The sequence below is a fragment of the Rhinoderma darwinii genome, chromosome 4 (genome assembly GCF_050947455.1).
Source record: "Rhinoderma darwinii isolate aRhiDar2 chromosome 4, aRhiDar2.hap1, whole genome shotgun sequence".
In the NCBI taxonomy this organism is placed as follows: domain Eukaryota; kingdom Metazoa; phylum Chordata; class Amphibia; order Anura; family Rhinodermatidae; genus Rhinoderma; species Rhinoderma darwinii.
The window spans coordinates 409,841,569-409,866,589 of NC_134690.1; positions in this window are offsets into that span (position 1 = coordinate 409,841,569).

A 25,021-nucleotide genomic window follows, 5' to 3' on the forward strand; every position below is an offset into this window, starting at 1 on the left:
GTAGCATTATCCTGGCTCATGTAGCATTACTCTGGGTCGTGTAGCAATACCCTTGGTCGTGTAGCATTATCCTGGGTCCTGTAGCATTATCCTGGCTCGTGTAGCATTACTCCAGGTCGTGTAGCATTATCCTGGGTCGTGTAGCATTATCCTGGCTCTTGTAGCATTACTCTGGGGTTGTGTAGCATTATCCTGGCTCGTGTAGCATTACTCCAGGTCGTGTAGCATTATCCTGGGTCGTGTAGCATTATCCTGGCTCTTGTAGCATTACTCTGGGGTTGTGTAGCATTATCCTGGGTCATGTAGCATTATCCTGGGTCGTGTAGAATTATCCTGGGTCGTGTAGCATTATCCTGGCTCGTGTAGCATTATCCTGGGTCGTGTAGCATTACTCTGGGGTTGTGTAGCATTATCCTGGGTCGTGTAGCATTATCCTGGGTCGTGTAGCATTATCCTGGGTCGTGTAGTATTATCCTGGGTCGTGTAGCATTATTCTGGGTCGTGTAGCATTACTCTGGGTCGTGTAGCATTATCCTGGGTCGTGTAGCATTATCCTGGGGTTGTGTAGCATTATCCTGGGTCGTGTAGCATTATCCTGGGTCGTGTAGCATTATCCTGGGTCGTGTAGCATTATCCTGGCTCGTGTAGCATTATCCTGGGTCGTGTAGCATTATCCTGGGTCGTGTAGCATTATCCTGGCTCGTGTAGCATTATCCTGGCTCGTGTAGCATTATCCTGGCTCATGTAGCATTACTCTGGGTCGTGTAGCATTACCCTGGGTCGTGTAGCATTATCCTGGGTCCTGTAGCATTATCCTGGCTCGTGTAGCATTACTCCAGGTCGTGTAGCATTATCCTGGGTCGTTTAGCATTATCCTGGCTCTTGTAGCATTACTCTGGGGTTGTGTAGCATTATCCTGGCTCGTGTAGCATTACTCCAGGTCGTGTAGCATTATCCTGGGTCGTGTAGCATTATCCTGGCTCTTGTAGCATTACTCTGGGGTTGTGTAGCATTATCCTAGGTCATGTAGCATTATCCTGGGTCGTGTAGAATTATCCTGGGTCGTGTAGCATTATCCTGGCTCGTGTAGCATTATCCTGGGTCGTGTAGCATTACTCTGGGGTTGTGTAGCATTATCCTGGGTCGTGTAGCATTATCCTGGGTCGTGTAGCATTATCCTGGGTCGTGTAGCATTATCCTGGGGCGTGTAGCATTATTCTGGGTCGTGTAGCATTATTCTGGGTCGTGTAGCATTATCCTGGGTCGTGTAGCATTATCCTGGGTCGTGTAGCATTATCCTGGGCCGTGTAGCATTATCCTGGGTCGTGTAGCATTATCCTGGGTCGTGTAGCATTATCCTGGGTCGTGTAGCATTATCCTGGGTCGTGTAGCATTATCCTGGGTCGTGTAGCATTATCCTGGCTCCTGTAGCATTAACCTGGGTCGTGTAGCATTATCCTGGGTCGTGTAGCTTTATCCTGGGTCGTGTAGCATTATCCTGGGTCGTGTAGCATTATCCTGGGGTTGTGTAGCATTATCTTGGGTCGTGTAGCATTATCTTGGGTCGTGTAGCATTATCCTGGGTCATGTAGCATTATCCTGGGTCGTGTAGCATTATCCTGGGTCGTGTAGCATTACTTTGGGTCGTGTAGCATTATCCTGGGTCGTGTAGCATTATCCTGGGTCACGTAGTATTATCCTGGGTCGTGTAGCATTACTCTGGGTCGTGTAGCATTATCCTGGGTCGTCTAGCATTATCCTGGCTCGTGTAGCATTACTCTGGGGTTGTGTAGCATTATCCTGGGTCGTGTAGCATTATCCTGGCTCGTGTAGCATTATCCTGGCTCGTGTAGCATTATCCTGGCTCGTGTAGCATTATCCTGGGTCGTGTAGCATTATCCTGGGGTTGTGTAGCATTATCCTGGGTCGTGTAGCATTATCCTGGGTCGTGTAGCATTATCCTGGGTCGTGTAGCATTATCCTGGGTCGTGTAGCATTATCCTGGGTCGTGTAGCATTATCCTGGGTCGTGTAGCATTACTCTGGGTCGTGTAGCATTATCCTGGGTTGTGTAGCATTATCCTGGCTTGTGTAGCATTATCCTGGCTCGTGTAGCATTATCCTGGCTCGTGTAGCATTATCCTGAGTCGTGTAGCATTATCCTGGCTCGTGTAGCATTATCCTGGCTCGTGTAGCATTATCCTGGCTCGTGTAGCATTATCCTGAGTCGTGTAGCATTATCCGGGCTCGTGTAGCATTATCCTGGCTCGTGTAGCATTATCCTGGCTCGTGTAGCATTATCCTGGCTTGTGTAGCATTACTCTGGGGTTGTGTAACATTATCCTGGGTCGTGTAGCATTACTCTGGGTCGTGTAGCATTACCCTGGGTCGTGTAGCATTACTCTGGGTCGTGTAGCATTACCCTGGGTCGTGTAGCATTACTCTGGGTCGTGTAGCATTATCCTGGGTCGTGTAGCATTATCCTGGGTCGTGTAGCATTATCCTGGGTCGTGTAGCATTATCCTGGCTCGTGTAGCATTATCCTGGGTCGTGTAGCATTATCCTGGCTCGTGTAGCATTATACTGGGTCGTGTAGCATTATCCTGGGTCGTGTAGCATTACTCTGGGTCGTGTAGCATTATACTTTGTCGTGTAGCATTATCCTGGGTCGTGTAGCATTATCCTTTGTCGTGTAGCATTATCCTGGGTCGTGTAGCATTATCCTGGGTCGTGTAGCATTATCCTGGCTCGTGTAGCATTATACTGGGTCGTGTAGAATTACTCTGGGTCGTGTAGCATTATCCTTTGTCGTGTAGCATTATCCTGGGTCGTGTAGCATTACTCTGGGTCGTGTAGCATTACCCTGGGTCGTGTAGCATTACTCTGGGTCGTGTAGCATTATCCTGGGTCGTGTAGCATTATCCTGGGTCGTGTAGCATTATCCTGGCTCGTGTAGCATTATCCTGGCTCGTGTAGCATTATCCTGAGTCGTGTAGAATTATCCGGGCACGTGTAGCATTATCCTGGCTCGTGTAGCATTATCCTGGCTCGTGTAGCATTATCCTGGCTTGTGTAGCATTACTCTGGGGTTGTGTAACATTATCCTGGGTCGTGTAGCATTACTCTGGGTCGTGTAGCATTACCCTGGGTCGTGTAGCATTACTCTGGGTCGTGTAGCATTACCCTGGGTCGTGTAGCATTACTCTGGGTCGTGTAGCATTATCCTGGGTCGTGTAGCATTATCCTGGGTCGTGTAGCATTATCCTGGGTCGTGTAGCATTATCCTGGCTCGTGTAGCATTATCCTGGGTCGTGTAGCATTATCCTGGCTCGTGTAGCATTATACTGGGTCGTGTAGCATTACTCTGGGTCGTGTAGCATTATCCTTTGTCGTGTAGCATTATCCTGGGTCGTGTAGCATTATCCTGGGTCGTGTAGCATTATCCTGGCTCGTGTAGCATTAACCTGGGTCGTGTAGCATTATCCTGGGTCGTGTAGCTTTATCCTGGGTCGTGTAGCATTATCCTGGGTCGTGTAGCATTATCCTGGGGTTGTGTAGCATTATCTTGGGTCGTGTAGCATTATCTTGGGTCGTGTAGCATTATCCTGGGTCATGTAGCATTATCCTGGGTCGTGTAGCATTATCCTGGGTCGTGTAGCATTACTTTGGGTCGTGTAGCATTATCCTGGGTCGTGCAGCATTATCCAGGGTCGTGTAGCATTATCCTGGGTCGTGTAGCATTACTCTGGGTCGTGTAGCATTATCCTGGGTCGTGTAGCATTATCCTGGCTCGTGTAGCATTACTCTGGGGTTGTGTAGCATTATCCTGGGTCGTGTAGCATTATCCTGGGTCGTGTAGCATTATCCTGGCTCGTGTAGCATTATCCTGGCTCGTGTAGCATTATCCTGGGTCGTGTAGCATTATCCTGGGGTTGTGTAGCATTATCCTGGGTCGTGTAGCATTATCCTGGGTCGTGTTGCATTATCCTGGGTCGTGTAGCATTATCCTGGGTTGTGTAGCATTATCCTGGGTCGTGTAGCATTATCCTGGGTCGTGTAGCATTATCCTGGCTCGTGTAGCATTATCCTGGCTCGTGTAGCATTATCCTGAGTCGTGTAGCATTATCCTGGCTCGTGTAGCATTATCCTGGCTCGTGTAGCATTATCCTGAGTCGTGTAGCATTACCCTGGCTCGTGTAGCATTATCCTGGCTCGTGTAGCATTATCCTGGGTCGTGTAGCATTATCCTGGGTCGTGTAGCATTACTCTGGGTCGTGTAGCATTATCCTGGGTCGTGTAGCATTATCCTGGCTCGTGTAGCATTATCCTGGCTCGTGTAGCATTATCCTGGCTCGTGTAGCATTATCCTGAGTCGTGTAGCATTATCCTGGCTCGTGTAGCATTATCCTGGCTCGTGTAGCATTATCCTGAGTCGTGTAGCATTACCCTGGCTCGTGTAGCATTATCCTGGCTCGTGTAGCATTATCCTGGCTCGTGTAGCATTATACTGGGACGTGTAGCATTACTCTGGGTCGTGTAGCATTATCCTGGGTCGTGTAGCATTATCCTGGGGTCGTGTAGCATTATCCTGGGTCGTGTAGCATTATCCTGGGTCGTGTAGCATTATCCTGGGTCGTGTAGCATTATCCTGGCTCGTGTAGCATTATCCTGGCTCGTGTAGCATTATCCTGGCTCGTGTAGCATTATCCTGGCTCGTGTAGCATTATCCTGGCTCGTGTAGCATTATCCTGGCTCGTGTAGCATTAACCTGGGTCGTGTAGCATTATCCTGGGTCGTGTAGCATTATCCTGGGTCGTGTAGCATTATCCTGGGTCGTGTAGCATTATCCTGGCTCGTGTAGCATTATCCTGGCTCGTGTAGCATTATCCTGGGTGATGCAGCATTATCCTGGCTCGTGTAGCATTATCCTGGCTCGTGTAGCATTATCCTGGCTCGTGTAGCATTATCCTGGCTTGTGTAGCATTACTCTGGGGTTGTGTAACATTATCCTGGGTCGTGTAGCATTACCCTAGGTCGTGTAACATTACCCTGGCTGGTGTAGTATTACCCTAGGTCGTGTAGCATTATCCTGGGTCGTGTAGCATTACTCCGGGTCGTGTAGCATTATCCTGGGTCGTGTAGCATTATCCTGGGTCGTGTAGCATTATCCTGGGTTGTGTATCATTACTCTGGGTCGTGTAGCATTATCCTGGGTCGTGTAGCATTATCCTGGGTCGTGTAGCATTATCCTGGGTCGTGTAGCATTACCCTGGGTCGTGTAGCATTACTCTGGGTCGTGTAGCATTATCCTGGGTCGTGTAGCATTATCCTAGGTCGTGTAGCATTATCCTGGGTCGTGTAGCATTATCCTGGGTCGTGTAGCATTATCCTGGCTCTTGTAGCATTATCCTGGGTCGTCTAGTATTACTCTGGGTTGTGTAGCATTACTCTGGGTCGTGTAGCATTATCCTGGGTCGTGTAGCATTATCCTGGGTCGTGTAGCATTATCCTGGCTCGTGTAGCATTACTCTGGCTCATGTAGCATTATCCTGGGTCGTGTAGCATTATCCTGGGTCGTGTAGCATTATCCTGGGTCGTGTAGCATTATCCTGGGTCGTGTAGCATTACTCCGGGTCGTGTAGCATTATCCTGGGTCGTGTAGCATTACTCTGGGTCGTGTAGCATTACTCTGGGTCGTGTAGCATTATCCTGGGTCGTGTAGCATTATCCTGGGTCGTGTAGCATTATCCTGGGTCGTGTAGCATTATTCTGGGTCGTGTAGGATTTTCCTGGGTTGTGTAGCATTATCCTGGGTCGTGTAGCATTATCCTTGGTCGTGTAGCATTATCTTGGGTCGTGTAGCATTACTCTGGGTCGTGTAGCATTATCCTGGGTCGTGTAGCATTATCCTGGGTTGTGTAGCATTACCCTGGGTCGTGTAGCATTATCCTGGGTCGTGTAGCATTACCCTAGGTCCTGTAGTATTATCCTGGATCGTGTAGCATTACCCTGGGTCGTGTAGCATTACCCTGGCTCGTGTAGCTTTACCCTAGGTCGTGTAACATTACCCTGGTTGGTGTAGCATTATCCTGGGTCGTGTAGCATTACTCTGGGTCGTGTAGCATTAACCTGGTTCGTGTAGCATTATCCTGGGTCGTGTAGCATTATCCTGGGTCGTGTATCATTACTCTGGGTCGTGTAGCATTATCTTGGGTTGTGTAGCATTATCCTGGGTCGTGTAGCATTATCCTGGGTCGTGTAGCATTACCCTGGGTCGTGTAGCATTACTCTGGGTCGTGTAGCATTATCCTGGGTCGTGTAGCATTATCCTAGGTCGTGTAGCATTATCCTGGGTCATGTAGCATTATCCTGGGTCGTGTAGCATTATCCTGGGTCGTGTAGCATTATCCTGGCTCTTGTAGCATTACTCTGGGTCATGTAGCATTATCCTGGGTCATGTAGCTCTATCCTGGGTCGTGTAGAATTATCCTGGGTCATGTAGCATTACTCTGGGGTCGTGTAGCATTATCCTGGGTCATGTAGCATTATCCTGGGTCGTGTAGCATTATCCTGGGTCGTGTAGCATTATCCTGGGTCGTGTAGCATTATCCTGGGTCGTGTAGCATTATCCTGGGTCGTGTAGCATTATCCTGGGTCGTGTAGCATTATCCTGGGTCGTGTAGCATTATCCTGGGTCGTGTAGCATTATCCTGGCTCGTGTAGCATTAACCTGGGTCGTGTAGCATTATCCTTGCTCGTGTAGCATTATCCTGGGTCGTGTAGCATTATCCTGGCTCGTGTAGCATTATCCTGGCTCGTGTAGCATTATCCTGGCTTGTGTAGCATTATCCTGGCTCGTGTAGCATTATCCTGGCTTGTGTAGCATTACTCTGGGGTTGTGTAACATTATCCTGGGTCGTGTAGCATTACCCTAGGTCGTGTAACATTACCCTGGCTGGTGTAGTATTACCCTAGGTCGTGTAGCATTATCCTGGGTCGTGTAGCATTACTCCGGGTCGTGTAGCATTATCCTGGGTCGTGTAGCATTATCCTGGGTCGTGTAGCATTATCCTGGGTTGTGTATCATTACTCTGGGTCGTGTAGCATTATCTTGGGTCATGTAGCATTATCCTGGGTCGTGTAGCATTATCCTGGGTCGTGTAGCATTACCCTGGGTCGTGTAGCATTACTCTGGGTCGTGTAGCATTATCCTGGGTCGTGTAGCATTATCCTAGGTCGTGTAGCACTATCCTGGGTCGTGTAGCATTATCCTGGGTCGTGTAGCATTATCCTGGCTCTTGTAGCATTACTCTGGGGTCGTGTAGCATTATCCTGGGTCGTGTAGCATTATCCTGGCTCGTGTAGCATTATCCTGGCTTGTGTAGCATTACTCTGTGGTTGTGTAACATTATCCTGGGTCGTGTAGCATTACCCTAGGTCGTGTAACATTAACCTGGCTGGTGTAGTATTACCCTAGGTCGTGTAGCATTATCCTGGGTCGTGTAGAATTACTCCGGGTCGTGTAGCATTATCCTGGGTCGTGTAGAATTACTCCGGGTCGTGTAGCATTATCCTGGGTCGTGTAGCATTATCCTGGGTCGTGTAGCATTATCTTGGGTTGTGTAGCATTATCCTGGGTCGTGTAGCATTATCCTGGGTCGTGTAGCATTACCCTGGGTCGTGTAGCATTACTCTGGGTCGTGTAGCATTACCCTGGGTCGTGTAGCATTATCCTAGGTCGTGTAGCATTATCCTGGGTCGTGTAGCATTATCCTGGGTCGTGTAGCATTATCCTGGGTCGTGTAGCATTACTCTGGGTCGTGTAGCATTATCCTGCGTCGTGTAGCATTACTCTGGGTCGTGTAGCATTACCCTGGGTCGTGTAGCATTATCCTGGGTCGTGTAGCATTACCCTAGGTCCTGTAGTATTATCCTGGCTCGTGTAGCATTACCCTGGGTCGTGTAGCATTACCCTGGCTCGTGTAGCTTTACCCTAGGTCGTGTAACATTACCCTGGTTGGTGTAGCATTATCCTGGGTCGTGTAGCATTACTCTGGGTCGTGTAGCATTATCCTGGGTCGTGTAGCATTATCCTGGGTCGTGTAGCATTATCCTGGGTCGTGTATCATTACTCTGGGTCGTGTAGCATTATCCTGGGTTGTGTAGCATTATCCTGGGTCGTGTAGCATTATCCTGGGTCGTGTAGCATTACCCTGGGTCGTGTAGCATTACTCTGGGTCGTGTAGCATTATCCTGGGTCGTGTAGCATTATCCTAGGTCGTGTAGCATTATCCTGGGTCGTGTAGCATTATCCTGGGTCGTGTAGCATTATCCTGGCTCTTGTAGCATTACTCTGGGTCATGTAGCATTATCCTGGGTCATGTAGCATTATCCTGGGTCGTGTAGAATTATCCTGGGTCATGTAGCATTACTCTGGGGTCGTGTAGCATTATCCTGGGTCATGTAGCATTATCCTGGGTCGTGTAGCATTATCCTGGGTCGTGTAGCATTATCCTGGGTCGTGTAGCATTATCCTGGGTCGTGTAGCATTATCCTGGGTCGTGTAGCATTATCCTGGGTCGTGTAGCATTATCCTGGGTCGTGTAGCATTATCCTGGGTCGTGTAGCATTATCCTGGCTCGTGTAGCATTAACCTGGGTCGTGTAGCATTATCCTTGCTCGTGTAGCATTATCCTGGGTCGTGTAGCATTATCCTGGCTCGTGTAGCATTATCCTGGCTCGTGTAGCATTATCCTGGCTTGTGTAGCATTATCCTGGCTCGTGTAGCATTATCCTGGCTTGTGTAGCATTACTCTGGGGTTGTGTAACATTATCCTGGGTCGTGTAGCATTACCCTAGGTCGTGTAACATTACCCTGGCTGGTGTAGTATTACCCTAGGTCGTGTAGCATTATCCTGGGTCGTGTAGCATTACTCCGGGTCGTGTAGCATTATCCTGGGTCGTGTAGCATTATCCTGGGTCGTGTAGCATTATCCTGGGTTGTGTATCATTACTCTGGGTCGTGTAGCATTATCTTGGGTCATGTAGCATTATCCTGGGTCGTGTAGCATTATCCTGGGTCGTGTAGCATTACCCTGGGTCGTGTAGCATTACTCTGGGTCGTGTAGCATTATCCTGGGTCGTGTAGCATTATCCTAGGTCGTGTAGCACTATCCTGGGTCGTGTAGCATTATCCTGGGTCGTGTAGCATTATCCTGGCTCTTGTAGCATTACTCTGGGGTCGTGTAGCATTATCCTGGGTCGTGTAGCATTATCCTGGCTCGTGTAGCATTATCCTGGCTTGTGTAGCATTACTCTGTGGTTGTGTAACATTATCCTGGGTCGTGTAGCATTACCCTAGGTCGTGTAACATTAACCTGGCTGGTGTAGTATTACCCTAGGTCGTGTAGCATTATCCTGGGTCGTGTAGAATTACTCCGGGTCGTGTAGCATTATCCTGGGTCGTGTAGAATTACTCCGGGTCGTGTAGCATTATCCTGGGTCGTGTAGCATTATCCTGGGTCGTGTAGCATTATCTTGGGTTGTGTAGCATTATCCTGGGTCGTGTAGCATTATCCTGGGTCGTGTAGCATTACCCTGGGTCGTGTAGCATTACTCTGGGTCGTGTAGCATTACCCTGGGTCGTGTAGCATTATCCTAGGTCGTGTAGCATTATCCTGGGTCGTGTAGCATTATCCTGGGTCGTGTAGCATTATCCTGGGTCGTGTAGCATTACTCTGGGTCGTGTAGCATTATCCTGCGTCGTGTAGCATTACTCTGGGTCGTGTAGCATTACCCTGGGTCGTGTAGCATTATCCTGGGTCGTGTAGCATTACCCTAGGTCCTGTAGTATTATCCTGGCTCGTGTAGCATTACCCTGGGTCGTGTAGCATTACCCTGGCTCGTGTAGCTTTACCCTAGGTCGTGTAACATTACCCTGGTTGGTGTAGCATTATCCTGGGTCGTGTAGCATTACTCTGGGTCGTGTAGCATTATCCTGGGTCGTGTAGCATTATCCTGGGTCGTGTAGCATTATCCTGGGTCGTGTATCATTACTCTGGGTCGTGTAGCATTATCCTGGGTTGTGTAGCATTATCCTGGGTCGTGTAGCATTATCCTGGGTCGTGTAGCATTACCCTGGGTCGTGTAGCATTACTCTGGGTCGTGTAGCATTATCCTGGGTCGTGTAGCATTATCCTAGGTCGTGTAGCATTATCCTGGGTCGTGTAGCATTATCCTGGGTCGTGTAGCATTATCCTGGGTCGTGTAGCATTATCCTGGCTCTTGTAGCATTACTTTGGGTCATGTAGCATTATCCTGGGTCATGTAGCATTATCCTGGGTCGTGTAGAATTATCCTGGGTCATGTAGCATTACTCTGGGGTCGTGTAGCATTATCTTGGGTCGTGTAGCATTATCCTGGGTCGTGTAGCATTATCCTGGGTCGTGTAGCATTATCCTGGGTCGTGTAGCATTATCCTGGGTCGTGTAGCATTATCCTGGGTCGTGTAGCATTATCCTGGGTCGTGTAGCATTATCCTGGGTCGTGTAGCATTATCCTGGGTCGTGTAGCATTATCCTGGGTCGTGTAGCATTATCCTGGTTCGTGTAGCATTATCCTAGCTCGTGTAGCATTAACCTGGGTCGTGTAGCATTATCCTGGGTCGTGTAGCATTATCCTGGGTCGTGTAGCATTATCCTGGGTCGTGTAGCATTATCCTGGGGTTGTGTAGCATTATCTTGGGTCGTGTAGCATTATCTTGGGTCGTGTAGCATTATCCTGGGTCGTGTAGCATTATCCTGGGTCGTGTAGCATTATCCTGGGTCGTGTAGCATTATCCTGGGTCGTGTAGCATTACTCTTGGTCGTGTAGCATTATCCTGGGTCGTGTAGCATTATCCTGGGTCGTGCAGCATTATCCTGGGTCGTGCAGCATTATCCTGGGTCGTGCAGCATTATCCTGGGTCGTGTAGCATTATCCTGGCTCGTGTAGCATTATACTGGGTCGTGTAGCATTACTCTGGGTCGTGTAGCATTATCCTTTGTCGTGTAGCATTATCCTGGGTCGTGTAGCATTATCCTGGGTCGTGTAGCATTATCCTGGCTCGTGTAGCATTAACCTGGGTCGTGTAGCATTATCCTGGGTCGTGTAGCTTTATCCTGGGTCGTGTAGCATTATCCTGGGTCGTGTAGCATTATCCTGGGGTTGTGTAGCATTATCTTGGGTCGTGTAGCATTATCTTGGGTCGTGTAGCATTATCCTGGGTCATGTAGCATTATCCTGGGTCGTGTAGCATTATCCTGGGTCGTGTAGCATTACTTTGGGTCGTGTAGCATTATCCTGGGTCGTGCAGCATTATCCTGGGTCGTGTAGCATTATCCTGGGTCGTGTAGCATTACTCTGGGTCGTGTAGCATTATCCTGGGTCGTGTAGCATTATCCTGGCTCGTGTAGCATTACTCTGGGGTTGTGTAGCATTATCCTGGGTCGTGTAGCATTATCCTGGGTCGTGTAGCATTATCCTGGCTCGTGTAGCATTATCCTGGCTCGTGTAGCATTATCCTGGGTCGTGTAGCATTATCCTGGGGTTGTGTAGCATTATCCTGGGTCGTGTAGCATTATCCTGGGTCGTGTTGCATTATCCTGGGTCGTGTAGCATTATCCTGGGTTGTGTAGCATTATCCTGGGTCGTGTAGCATTATCCTGGGTCGTGTAGCATTACTCTGGGTCGTGTAGCATTATCCTGGGTCGTGTAGCATTATCCTGGCTCGTGTAGCATTATCCTGGCTCGTGTAGCATTATCCTGGCTCGTGTAGCATTATCCTGAGTCGTGTAGCATTATCCTGGCTCGTGTAGCATTATCCTGGCTCGTGTAGCATTATCCTGAGTCGTGTAGCATTATCCTGGCTCGTGTAGCATTATCCTGGCTCGTGTAGCATTATCCTGGCTCGTGTAGCATTATACTGGGACGTGTAGCATTACTCTGGGTCGTGTAGCATTATCCTGGGTCGTGTAGCATTATCCTGGGGTCGTGTAGCATTATCCTGGGTCGTGTAGCATTATCCTGGGTCGTGTAGCATTATCCTGGCTCGTGTAGCATTATCCTGGCTCGTGTAGCATTATCCTGGCTCGTGTAGCATTATCCTGGCTCGTGTAGCATTATCCTGGCTCGTGTAGCATTATCCTGGCTCGTGTAGCATTATCCTGGCTCGTGTAGCATTAACCTGGGTCGTGTAGCATTATCCTGGGTCGTGTAGCATTATCCTGGGTCGTGTAGCATTATCCTGGGTCGTGTAGCATTATCCTGGCTCGTGTAGCATTATCCTGGCTCGTGTAGCATTATCCTGGGTGATGCAGCATTATCCTGGCTCGTGTAGCATTATCCTGGCTCGTGTAGCATTATCCTGGCTCGTGTAGCATTATCCTTGCTCGTGTAGCATTATCCTGGCTTGTGTAGCATTACTCTGGGGTTGTGTAACATTATCCTGGGTCGTGTAGCATTACCCTAGGTCGTGTAACATTACCCTGGCTGGTGTAGTATTACCCTAGGTCGTGTAGCATTATCCTGGGTCGTGTAGCATTACTCCGGGTCGTGTAGCATTATCCTGGGTCGTGTAGCATTATCCTGGGTCGTGTAGCATTATCCTGGGTTGTGTATCATTACTCTGGGTCGTGTAGCATTATCCTGGGTCGTGTAGCATTATCCTGGGTCGTGTAGCATTATCCTGGGTCGTGTAGCATTACCCTGGGTCGTGTAGCATTACTCTGGGTCGTGTAGCATTATCCTGGGTCGTGTAGCATTATCCTAGGTCGTGTAGCATTATCCTGGGTCGTGTAGCATTATCCTGGGTCGTGTAGCATTATCCTGGCTCTTGTAGCATTATCCTGGGTCGTCTAGTATTACTCTGGGTTGTGTAGCATTACTCTGGGTCGTGTAGCATTATCCTGGGTCGTGTAGCATTATCCTGGGTCGTGTAGCATTATCCTGGCTCGTGTAGCATTACTCTGGCTCATGTAGCATTATCCTGGGTCGTGTAGCATTACTCTGGGTCGTGTAGCATTACTCTGGGTCGTGTAGCATTATCCTGGGTCGTGTAGCATAATCCTGGGTCGTGTAGCATTACTCTGGGTCGTGTAGCATTACTCTGGGTCGTGTAGCATTATCCTGGGTCGTGTAGCATTATCCTGGGTCGTGTAGCATTATCCTGGGTCGTGTAGCATTATTCTGGGTCGTGTAGGATTTTCCTGGGTTGTGTAGCATTATCCTGGGTCGTGTAGCATTATCCTTGGTCGTGTAGCATTATCTTGGGTCGTGTAGCATTACTCTGGGTCGTGTAGCATTATCCTGGGTCGTGTAGCATTATCCTGGGTTGTGTAGCATTACCCTGGGTCGTGTAGCATTATCCTGGGTCGTGTAGCATTACCCTAGGTCCTGTAGTATTATCCTGGATCGTGTAGCATTACCCTGGGTCGTGTAGCATTACCCTGGCTCGAGTAGCTTTACCCTAGGTCGTGTAACATTACCCTGGTTGGTGTAGCATTATCCTGGGTCGTGTAGCATTACTCTGGGTCGTGTAGCATTATCCTGGTTCGTGTAGCATTATCCTGGGTCGTGTAGCATTATCCTGGGTCGTGTATCATTACTCTGGGTCGTGTAGCATTATCTTGGGTTGTGTAGCATTATCCTGGGTCGTGTAGCATTATCCTGGGTCGTGTAGCATTACCCTGGGTCGTGTAGCATTACTCTGGGTCGTGTAGCATTATCCTGGGTCGTGTAGCATTATCCTAGGTCGTGTAGCATTATCCTGGGTCGTGTAGCATTATCCTGGGTCGTGTAGCATTATCCTGGGTCGTGTAGCATTATCCTGGCTCTTGTAGCATTACTCTGGGTCATGTAGCATTATCCTGGGTCATGTAGCTCTATCCTGGGTCGTGTAGAATTATCCTGGGTCATGTAGCATTACTCTGGGGTCGTGTAGCATTATCCTGGGTCGTGTAGCATTATCCTGGGTCGTGTAGCATTATCCTGGGTCGTGTAGCATTATCCTGGGTCGTGTAGCATTATCCTGGGTCGTGTAGCATTATCCTGGGTCGTGTAGCATTATCCTGGGTCGTGTAGCATTATCCTGGGTCGTGTAGCATTATCCTGGCTCGTGTAGCATTAACCTGGGTCGTGTAGCATTATCCTTGCTCGTGTAGCATTATCCTGGGTCGTGTAGCATTATCCTGGCTCGTGTAGCATTATCCTGGCTCGTGTAGCATTATCCTGGCTTGTGTAGCATTATCGTGGCTCGTGTAGCATTATCCTGGCTTGTGTAGCATTACTCTGGGGTTGTGTAACATTATCCTGGGTCGTGTAGCATTACCCTAGGTCGTGTAACATTACCCTGGCTGGTGTAGTATTACCCTAGGTCGTGTAGCATTATCCTGGGTCGTGTAGCATTACTCCGGGTCGTGTAGCATTATCCTGGGTCGTGTAGCATTATCCTGGGTCGTGTAGCATTATCCTGGGTTGTGTATCATTACTCTGGGTCGTGTAGCATTATCTTGGGTCATGTAGCATTATCCTGGGTCGTGTAGCATTATCCTGGGTCGTGTAGCATTACCCTGGGTCGTGTAGCATTACTCTGGGTCGTGTAGCATTATCCTGGGTCGTGTAGCATTATCCTAGGTCGTGTAGCACTATCCTGGGTCGTGTAGCATTATCCTGGGTCGTGTAGCATTATCCTGGCTCTTGTAGCATTACTCTGGGGTCGTGTAGCATTATCCTGGGTCGTGTAGCATTATCCTGGCTCGTGTAGCATTATCCTGGCTTGTGTAGCATTACTCTGTGGTTGTGTAACATTATCCTGGGTCGTGTAGCATTACCCTAGGTCGTGTAACATTAACCTGGCTGGTGTAGTATTACCCTAGGTCGTGTAGCATTATCCTGGGTCGTGTAGAATTACTCCGGGTCGTGTAGCATTATCCTGGGTCGTGTAGCATTATCCTGGGTCGTGTAGCATTATCCTGGGTTGTGTATCATTACTCTGGGTCGTGTAGCATTATCTTGGGTTGTGTAGCATTATCCTGGGTCGTGTAGCATTATCCTGGGTCGTGTAGCATTACCCTGGGTCGTGTAGCATTACTCTGGGTCGTGTAGCATTATCCTGGGTCGTGTAGCATTATCCTAGGTCGTGTAGCATTATCCTGGGTCGTGTAGCATTATCCTGGGTCGTGTAGCATTATCCTGGGTCGTGTAGCATTACTCTGGGTCGTGTAGCATTATCCTGGGTCATGTAGCATTATCCTGGGTTGTGTAGCATTACCCTGGGTCGTGTAGCATTATCCTGGGTCGTGTAGCATTACCCTAGGTCCTGTAGTATTATCCTGGCTCGTGTAGCATTACCCTGGGTCGTGTAGCATTACCCTGGCTCGTGTAGCTTTACCCTAGGTCGTGTAACATTACCCTGGTTGGTGTAGCATTACTCTGGGTCGTGTAGCATTATCCTGGGTCGTGTAGCATTATCCTGGGTCGTGTAGCATTATCCTGGGTCGTGTATCATTACTCTGGGTCGTGTAGCATTATCCTGGGTTGTGTAGCATTATCCTGGGTCGTGTAGCATTATCCTGGGTCGTGTAGCATTACCCTGGGTCGTGTAGCATTACTCTGGGTCGTGTAGCATTATCCTGGGTCGTGTAGCATTATCCTAGGTCGTGTAGCATTATCCTGGGTCGTGTAGCATTATCCTGGGTCGTGTAGCATTATCCTGGGTCGTGTAGCATTATCCTGGCTCTTGTAGCATTACTTTGGGTCATGTAGCATTATCCTGGGTCATGTAGCATTATCCTGGGTCGTGTAGAATTATCCTGGGTCATGTAGCATTACTCTGGGGTCGTGTAGCATTATCTTGGGTCGTGTAGCATTATCCTGGGTCGTGTAGCATTATCCTGGGTCGTGTAGCATTATCCTGGGTCGTGTAGCATTATCCTGGGTCGTGTAGCATTATCCTGGGTCGTGTAGCATTATCCTGGGTCGTGTAGCATTATCCTGGGTCGTGTAGCATTATCCTGGGTCGTGTAGCATTATCCTGGGTCGTGTAGCATTATCCTGGGTCGTGTAGCATTATCCTGGTTCGTGTAGCATTATCCTGGCTCGTGTAGCATTAACCTGGGTCGTGTAGCATTATCCTGGGTCGTGTAGCATTATCCTGGGTCGTGTAGCATTATCCTGGGTCGTGTAGCATTATCCTGGGGTTGTGTAGCATTATCTTGGGTCGTGTAGCATTATCTTGGGTCGTGTAGCATTATCCTGGGTCGTGTAGCATTATCCTGGGTCGTGTAGCATTATCCTGGGTCGTGTAGCATTATCCTGGGTCGTGTAGCATTACTCTGGGTCGTGTAGCATTATCCTGGGTCGTGTAGCATTATCCTGGGTCGTGCAGCATTATCCTGGGTCGTGTAGCATTACTCTGGGTCGTGTAGCATTATCCTGGGTCGTGTAGCATTATCCTGGCTCGTGTAGCATTACTCTGGGGTTGTGTAGCATTATCCTGGCTCGTGTAGCATTATCCTGGCTCGTGTAGCATTATCCTGGCTCGTGTAGCATTATCCTGGCTCGTGTAGCATTATCCTGGCTCGTGTAGCATTATCCTGGGTCGTGTAGCATTACTCTGGGTCGTGTAGCATTATCCTGGGTCGTGTAGCATTATCCTGGGTCGTGTAGCATTATCCTAGGTCGTGTAGCGTTATCATGGGTCGTGTAGCATTATTCTGGGTCGTGTAGCATTACTCTGGGTCGTGTAGCATTACTCTGGGTCGTGTAGCATTATCCTGGGTCGTGTAGCATTACTCTGGGTCGTGTAGCATTACTCTGGGGTTGTGTAACATTATCCTGGGTCGTGTAGCATTACCCTAGGTCGTGTAACATTACCCTGGCTCGTGTAGCATTACTCTAGGTCGTGTAGCATTACTCTAGGTCGTGTAGCATTACTCTAGGTCGTGTAGCATTATCCTGGGTCGTGTAGCATTATCCTGGGTCGTGTAGCATTATCCTGGGTCGTGTAGCATTATCCTAGGTCGTGTAGCATTATCATGGGTCGTGTAGCATTATTCTGGTTCGTGTAGCATTACTCTGGGTCGTGTAGCATTATCCTGGGTCGTGTAGCATTATCCTGGGTTGTGTATCATTACTCTGGGTCGTGTAGCATTATCCTGGGTCGTGTAGCATTATCCTGGGTCGTGTAGCATTATCCTGGGTCGTGTAGCATTACCCTGGGTCGTGTAGCATTACTCTGGGTCGTGTAGCATTATCCTGGGTCGTGTAGCATTATCCTAGGTCGTGTAGCATTATCCTGGCTCGTGTAGCATTACTCTAGGTCGTGTAGCATTACTCTAGGTCGTGTAGCATTACTCTAGGTCGTGTAGCATTATCCTGGGTCGTGTAGCATTATCCTGGGTCGTGTAGCATTATCCTGGGTCGTGTAGCATTATCCTAGGTCGTGTAGCGTTATCATGGGTCGTGTAGCATTATTCTGGGTCGTGTAGCATTACTCTGGGTCGTGTAGCATTACTCTGGGTCGTGTAGCATTATCCTGGGTCGTGTAGCATTACTCTGGGTCGTGTAGCATTACTCTGGGGTTGTGTAACATTATCCTGGGTCGTGTAGCATTACCCTAGGTCGTGTAACATTACCCTGGCTCGTGTAGCATTACTCTAGGTCGTGTAGCATTACTCTAGGTCGTGTAGCATTACTCTAGGTCGTGTAGCATTATCCTGGGTCGTGTAGCATTATCCTGGGTCGTGTAGCATTATCCTGGGTCGTGTAGCATTATCCTAGGTCGTGTAGCATTATCATGGGTCGTGTAGCATTATTCTGGGTCGTGTAGCATTACTCTGGGTCGTGTAGCATTATCCTGGGTCGTGTAGCATTATCCTGGGTTGTGTATCATTACTCTGGGTCGTGTAGCATTATCCTGGGTCGTGTAGCATTATCCTGGGTCATGTAGCATTATCCTGGGTCGTGTAGCATTACCCTGGGTCGTGTAGCATTACTCTGGGTCGTGTAGCATTATCCTGGGTCGTGTAGCATTATCCTAGGTCGTGTAGCATTATCCTGGGTCGTGTAGCATTATCCTGGGTCGTGTAGCATTATCCTGGCTCTTGTAGCATTACTCTGGGGTCGTCTAGCATTATCCTGGGTCGTGTAGCATTATCCTGGGTTGTGTAGCATTATCCTAGGTCGTGTAGCATTATCCTGGGTCGTGTAGCATTATCCTGGGTCGTGTAGCATTATCCTGGGTCGTCTAGTATTAATCTGGGTTGTGTAGCATTACTCTGGGTCGTGTAGCATTATCCTGGGTCGTGTAGCATTATCCTGAGTCGTGTAGCATTATCCTGGGTCGTGTAGCATTATCCTGGGTAGTGTAGCATTATTCTGGGTCGTGTAGGATTATCCTGGGTTGTGTAGCATTATCCTGGGTCATGTAGCATTATCCTTGGTCGTGTATCATTATCTTGGGTCGTGTAGCATTACTCTGGGTCGTGTAGCATTATCCTGGGTCGTGTAGCATTATCCTGGGTTGTGTAGCATTACCCTGGGTCGTGTAGCATTATCCTGGGTCGTGTAGCATTACCCTAGGTCCTGTAGTATTATCCTGGCTCGTGTAGCATTACCCTGGGTCGTGTAGCATTACCCTGGCTCGTGTAGCTTTACCCTAGGTCGTGTAACATTACCCTGGTTGGTGTAGCATTATCCTGGGTCGTGTAGCATTACTCTGGGTCGTGTAGCATTATCCTGGGTCGTGTAGCATTATCCTGGGTCGTGTAGCATTATCCTGGGTCGTGTATCATTACTCTGGGTCGTGTAGCATTACTCTGGGTCGTGTAGCATTATCCTGGGTCGTGTAGCATTATCCTAGGTCGTGTAGCATTATCCTGGGTCGTGTAGCATTATCCTGGGTCGTGTAGCATTATCCTGGGTCGTGTAGCATTATCCTGGCTCTTGTAGCATTATCCTGGGTCATGTAGCATTATCCTGGGTCGTGTAGAATTATCCTGGGTCATGTAGCATTATCCTGGGTCATATAGCATTATCCTGGGTCGTGTAGAATTATCCTGGGTCATGTAGCATTACTCTGGGGTCGTGTAGCATTATCTTGGGTCGTGTAGCATTATCCTGGGTCGTGTAGCATTATCCTGGGTCATGTAGCATTATCCTGGGTCGTGTAGCATTATCCTGGGTCGTGTAGCATTATCCTGGGTCGTGTAGCATTATTCTGGGTCGTGTAGCATTATCCTGGGTCGTGTAGCATTATCCTGGGTCGTGTATCATTACTCTGGGTCGTGTAGCATTATCCTGGGTCGTGTAGCATTATTCTGGGTCGTGTAGCATTATCCTGGGTCGTGTAGCATTATCCTGGGTCGTGTATCATTACTCTGGGTCGTGTAGCATTATCCTGGGTTGTGTAGCATTATCCTGGGTCGTGTAGCATTATCCTGGGTCGTGTAGCATTATCCTGGGTCGTGTAGCATTATTCTGGGTCGTGTAGCATTATCCTGGGTCGTGTAGCATTATCCTGGGTCGTGTAGCATTATCCTGGGTCGTGTAGCATTATCCTGGGTCGTGTAGCATTATCCTGGCTCATGTAGCATTAACCTGGGTCGTGTAGCATTATCCTGGGTCGTGTAGCATTATCCTGGGTCGTGTATCATTATCCTGGGTCGTGTAGCATTATCCTGGGGTTGTGTAGCATTATCTTGGGTCGTGTAGCATTATCTTGGGTCGTGTAGCATTATCCTGGGTCGTGTAGCATTATCCTGGGTCGTGTAGCATTATCCTGGGTCGTGTAGCATTATCATGGGTCGTGTAGCATTACTCTGGGTCGTGTAGCATTATCCTGGGTCGTGTAGCATTATCCTGGGTCGTGTAGCATTATCCTGGGTCGTGTAGCATTACTCTGGGTCGTGTAGCATTATCCTGGGTCGTGTAGCATTATCCTGGCTCGTGTAGCATTACTCTGGGGTTGTGTAGCATTATCCTGGCTTGTGTAGCATTATCCTGGCTCGTGTAGCATTATCCTGGCTCGTGTAGCATTATCCTGGCTCGTGTAGCATTATCCTGGCTCGTGTAGCATTATCCTGGCTCGTGTGGCATTATCCTGGGTCGTGTAGCATTACTCTAGGTCGTGTAGCATTACTCTGGGTCGGGTAGCATTATCCTGGGTCGTGTAGCATTATCCTGGGTCGTGTAGCATTATCCTGGGTCGTGTAGCATTACCCTGGGTCGTGTAGCATTACTCTGGGTTGTGTAGCATTATCCTGGGTCGTGTAGCATTATCCTGGGTCGTGTAGCATTATCCTGGTTCGTGTAGCATTACTCTAGGTCGTGTAGCATTACTCTAGGTCGTGTAGGATTACTCTAGGTCGTGTAGCATTATCCTGGGTCGTGTAGCATTATCCTGGGTCGTGTAGCATTATCCTGGGTCATGTAGCATTATCCTAGGTCGTGTAGCATTATCATGGGTCGTGTAGCATTATTCTGGGTCGTGTAGCATTACTCTGGGTCGTGTAGCATTACTCTGGGTCGTGTAGCATTATCCTGGGTCGTGTAGCATTACTCTGGGTCGTGTAGCATTACTCTGGGGTTGTGTAACATTATCCTGGGTCGTGTAGCATTACCCTAGGTCGTGTAACATTACCCTGGCTGGTGTAGTATTACCCTAGGTCGTGTAGCATTATCCTGGGTCGTGTAGCATTACTCCGGGTCGTGTAGCATTATCCTGGGTCGTGTAGCAATATCCTGGGTCGTGTAGCATTATCCTGGGTTGTGTATCATTACTCTGGGTCGTGTAGCATTATCCTGGGTCGTGTAGCATTATCCTGGGTCGTGTAGCATTACCCTGGGTCGTGTAGCATTACTCTGGGTCGTGTAGCATTATCCTGGGTCGTGTAGCATTATCCTAGGTCGTGTAGCATTATCCTGGGTCGTGTAGCATTATCCTGGCTCTTGTAGCATTACTCTGGGGTCGTGTAGCATTATCCTGGGTCGTGTAGCATTATCCTGGGTCGTGTAGCATTATCCTAGGTCGTGTAGCATTATCCTGGGTCGTGTAGCATTATCCTGGGTCGTGTAGCATTATCCTGGGTCGTCTAGTATTACTCTGGGTTGTGTAGCATTACTCTGGGTCGTGTAGCATTATCCTGTGTCGTGTAGCATTATCCTGGGTCGTGTAGCATTATCCTGGGTCGTGTAGCATTATCCTGGGTCGTGTAGCATTATTCTGGGTCGTGTAGGATTATCCTGGGTTGTGTAGCATTATCCTGGGTCGTGTAGCATTATCCTTGGTCGTGTAGCATTATCTTGGGTCGTGTAGCATTACTCTGGGTCGTGTAGCATTATCCTTGGTCGTGTAGCATTATCCTGGGTTGTGTAGCATTACCCTGGGTCGTGTAGCATTATCCTGGGTCGTGTAGCATTACCCTAGGTCCTGTAGTATTATCCTGGCCCGTGTAGCATTACCCTGGGTCGTGTAGCATTACCCTGGCTCGTGTAGCTTTACCCTAGGTCGTGTAACATTACCCTGGTTGGTGTAGCATTATCCTGGGTCGTGTAGCATTACTCTGGGTCGTGTAGCATTATCCTGGGTCGTGTAGCATTATCATGGCTCTTATAGCATTACTCTGGGTCATGTAGCATTATCCTGGGTCATGTAGCATTATCCTGGGTCGTGTAGAATTATCCTGGGTCATGTAGCATTACTCTGGGGTCGTGTAGCATTATCTTGGGTCGTGTAGCATTATCCTGGGTCGTGTAGCATTATCCTGGGTCGTGTAGCATTATCCTGGGTCGTGTAGCATTATCCTGGGTCGTGTAGCATTATCCTGGGTCGTGTAGCATTATTCTGGGTTGTGTAGCATTATCCTGGGTCGTGTAGCATTATCCTGGGTCGTGTAGCATTATCCTGTGTCGTGTAGCATTATCCTGGGTCGTGTAGCATTATCCTGGGTCGTGTAGCATTATCCTGGGTCGTGTAGCATTATCCTGGGTCGTGTAGCATTATCCTGGCTCGTGTAGCATTAACCTGGGTCGTGTAGCATTATCCTGGGTCGTGTAGCATTATCCTGGGTCGTGTAGCATTATCCTGGGTCATGTAGCATTATCCAGGGGTTGTGTAGCATTATCTTGGGTCGTGTAGCATTATCTTGGGTCGTGTAGCATTATCCTGGGTCGTGTAGCATTATCCTGGGTCGTGTAGCATTATCCTGGGTCGTGTAGCATTATCCTGGGTCGTGTAGCATTAGTCTGGGTCGTGTAGCATTATCCTGGGTCGTGTAGCATTATCCTGGGTCGTGTAGCATTATCCTGGGTCGTGTAGCATTACTCTGGGTCGTGTAGCATTATCCTGGCTCGTGTAGCATTATCCTGGCTCGTGTAGCATTACTCTGGGGTTGTGTAGCATTATCCTGGGTCGTGTAGCATTTACCTGGGTCGTGTAGCATTATCCTGGCTCGTGTAGCATTATCCTGGCTCGTGTAGCATTATCCTGGCTCGTGTAGCATTATCCTGGCTCGTGTAGCATTATCCTGGCTCGTGTAGCATTATCCTGGCTCGTGTAGCATTATCCTGGCTCGTGTAGCATTATCCTGGGTCGTGTAGCATTATCCTGGGTCGTGTAGCATTACTCTGGGTCGTGTAGCATTACTCTGGGTCGTGTAGCATTACCCTGGGTCGTGTAGCATTATACTGGGTCGTGTAGCATTATACTGGGTCGTGTAGCATTACTCTGGGTCGTGTAGCAATACTCTGGGTCGTGTAGCATTATCCTGGCTCGTGTAGCATTATCCTGGGTCGTGTAGCATTATCCTGGGTTGTGTAGCATTACCCTAGGTAGTGTGGCATTATCCTGGGTCGTGTAGCATTATCATGGGTCGTGTAGCCTTACTCTGGCTCGTGTAGCATTATCCTGGCTCGTGTAGCATTATCCTGGGTCGTGTAGCATTATCCTGGGTCGTGTAGCATTATCCTGGGTCGTGTAGCATTATCCTGGGTCGTGTAGCATTATCCTGGGTCGTGTAGCATTATCCTGGGTCGTGTAGCATTATCCTAGGTCGTGTAGCATTATCATGGGTCGTGTAGCATTATTCTGGGTCGTGTAGCATTACTCTGGGTCGTGTAGCATTATCCTGGGTCGTGTAGCATTATCCTGGGTTGTGAATCATTACTCTGGGTCGTGTAGCATTATCCTGGGTCGTGTAGCATTATCCTGGGTCGTGTTGCATTATCCTGGGTCGTGTAGCATTACTCTGGGTCGTGTAGCATTACTCTGGGTCGTGTAGCATTATCCTGGGTCGTGTAGCATTATCCTAGGTCGTGTAGCATTATCCTGGGTCGTGTAGCATTATCCTGGGTCGTGTAGCATTATCCTGGCTCTTGTAGCATTACTCTGGGGTCGTCTAGCATTATCCTGGGTCGTGTAGCATTATCCTGGGTTGTGTAGCATTATCCTGGGTCGTGTAGCATTATCCTGGGTCGTCTAGTATTACTCTGGGTTGTGTAGCATTACTCTGGGTCGTGTAGCATTATCCTGGGTCGTGTAGCATTATCCTGAGTCGTGTAGCATTATCCTGGGTCGTGTAGCATTATCCTGGGTCGTGTAGCATTATTCTGGGTCGTGTAGGATTATCCTGGGTTGTGTAGCATTATCCTGGGTCGTGTAGCATTATCCTTGGTCGTGTAGCATTATCTTGGGTCGTGCAGCATTACTCTGGGTCGTGTAGCATTATCCTGGGTCGTGTAGCATTATCCTGAGTTGTGTAGCATTACCCTGGGTCGTGTAGCATTATCCTGGGTCTTGTAGCATTACCCTAGGTCCTGTAGTATTATCCTGGCTCGTGTAGCATTACCCTGGGTCGTGTAGCATTACCCTGGCTCGTGTAGCTTTACCCTAGGTCGTGTAACATTACCCTGGTTGGTGTAGCATTATCCTGGGTCGTGTAGCATTACTCTGGGTCGTGTAGCATTATCCTGGGTCGTGTAGCATTATCCTGGGTCGTGTAGCATTATCCTGGGTCGTGTATCATTACTCTGGGTCGTGTAGCATTATCCTGGGTCGTGTAGCATTATCCTGGGTCGTGTAGCATTATCCTGGGTCGTGTAGCATTACCCTGGGTCGTGTAGCATTACTCTGGGTCGTGTAGCATTATCCTGGGTCGTGTAGCATTATCCTAGGTCGTGTAGCATTATCCTGGGTCGTGTAGCATTATCCTGGGTCGTGTAGCATTATCCTGGGTCGTGTAGCATTATCCTGGCTCTTGTAGCATTATCCTGGGTCATGTAGCATTATTCTGGGTCGTGTAGAATTATCCTGGGTCATGTAGCATTATCCTGGGTCATGTAGCATTATCCTGGGTCGTGTAGAATTATCCTGGGTCATGTAGCATTACTCTGGGGTCGTGTAGCATTATCTTGGGTCGTGTAGCATTATCCTGGGTCGTGTAGCATTATCCTGGGTCATGTAGCATTATCCTGGGTCGTGTAGCATTATCCTGGGTCGTGTAGCATTATCCTGGGTCGTGTAGCATTATTCTGCGTCGTGTAGCATTATCCTGGGTCGTGTAGCATTATCCTGGGTCGTGTATCATTACTCTGGGTCGTGTAGCATTACTCTGGGTCATGTAGCATTACCCTGGGTCGTGTAGCATTATACTGGGTCGTGTAGCATTATACTGGGTCGTGTAGCATTACTCTGGGTCGTGTAGCAATACTCTGGGTCGTGTAGCATTATCCTGGCTCGTGTAGCATTATCCTGGGTCGTGTAGCATTATCCTGGGTTGTGTAGCATTACCCTAGGTAGTGTGGCATTATCCTGGGTCGTGTAGCATTATCATGGGTCGTGTAGCATTACTCTGGCTCGTGTAGCATTATCCTGGCTCGTGTAGCATTACTCTGGCTCATGTAGCATTATCCTGGGTCGTGTAGCATTATCCTGGGTCGTGTAGCATTATCCTGGGTCGTGTAGCATTATCCTGGGTCGTGTAGCATTA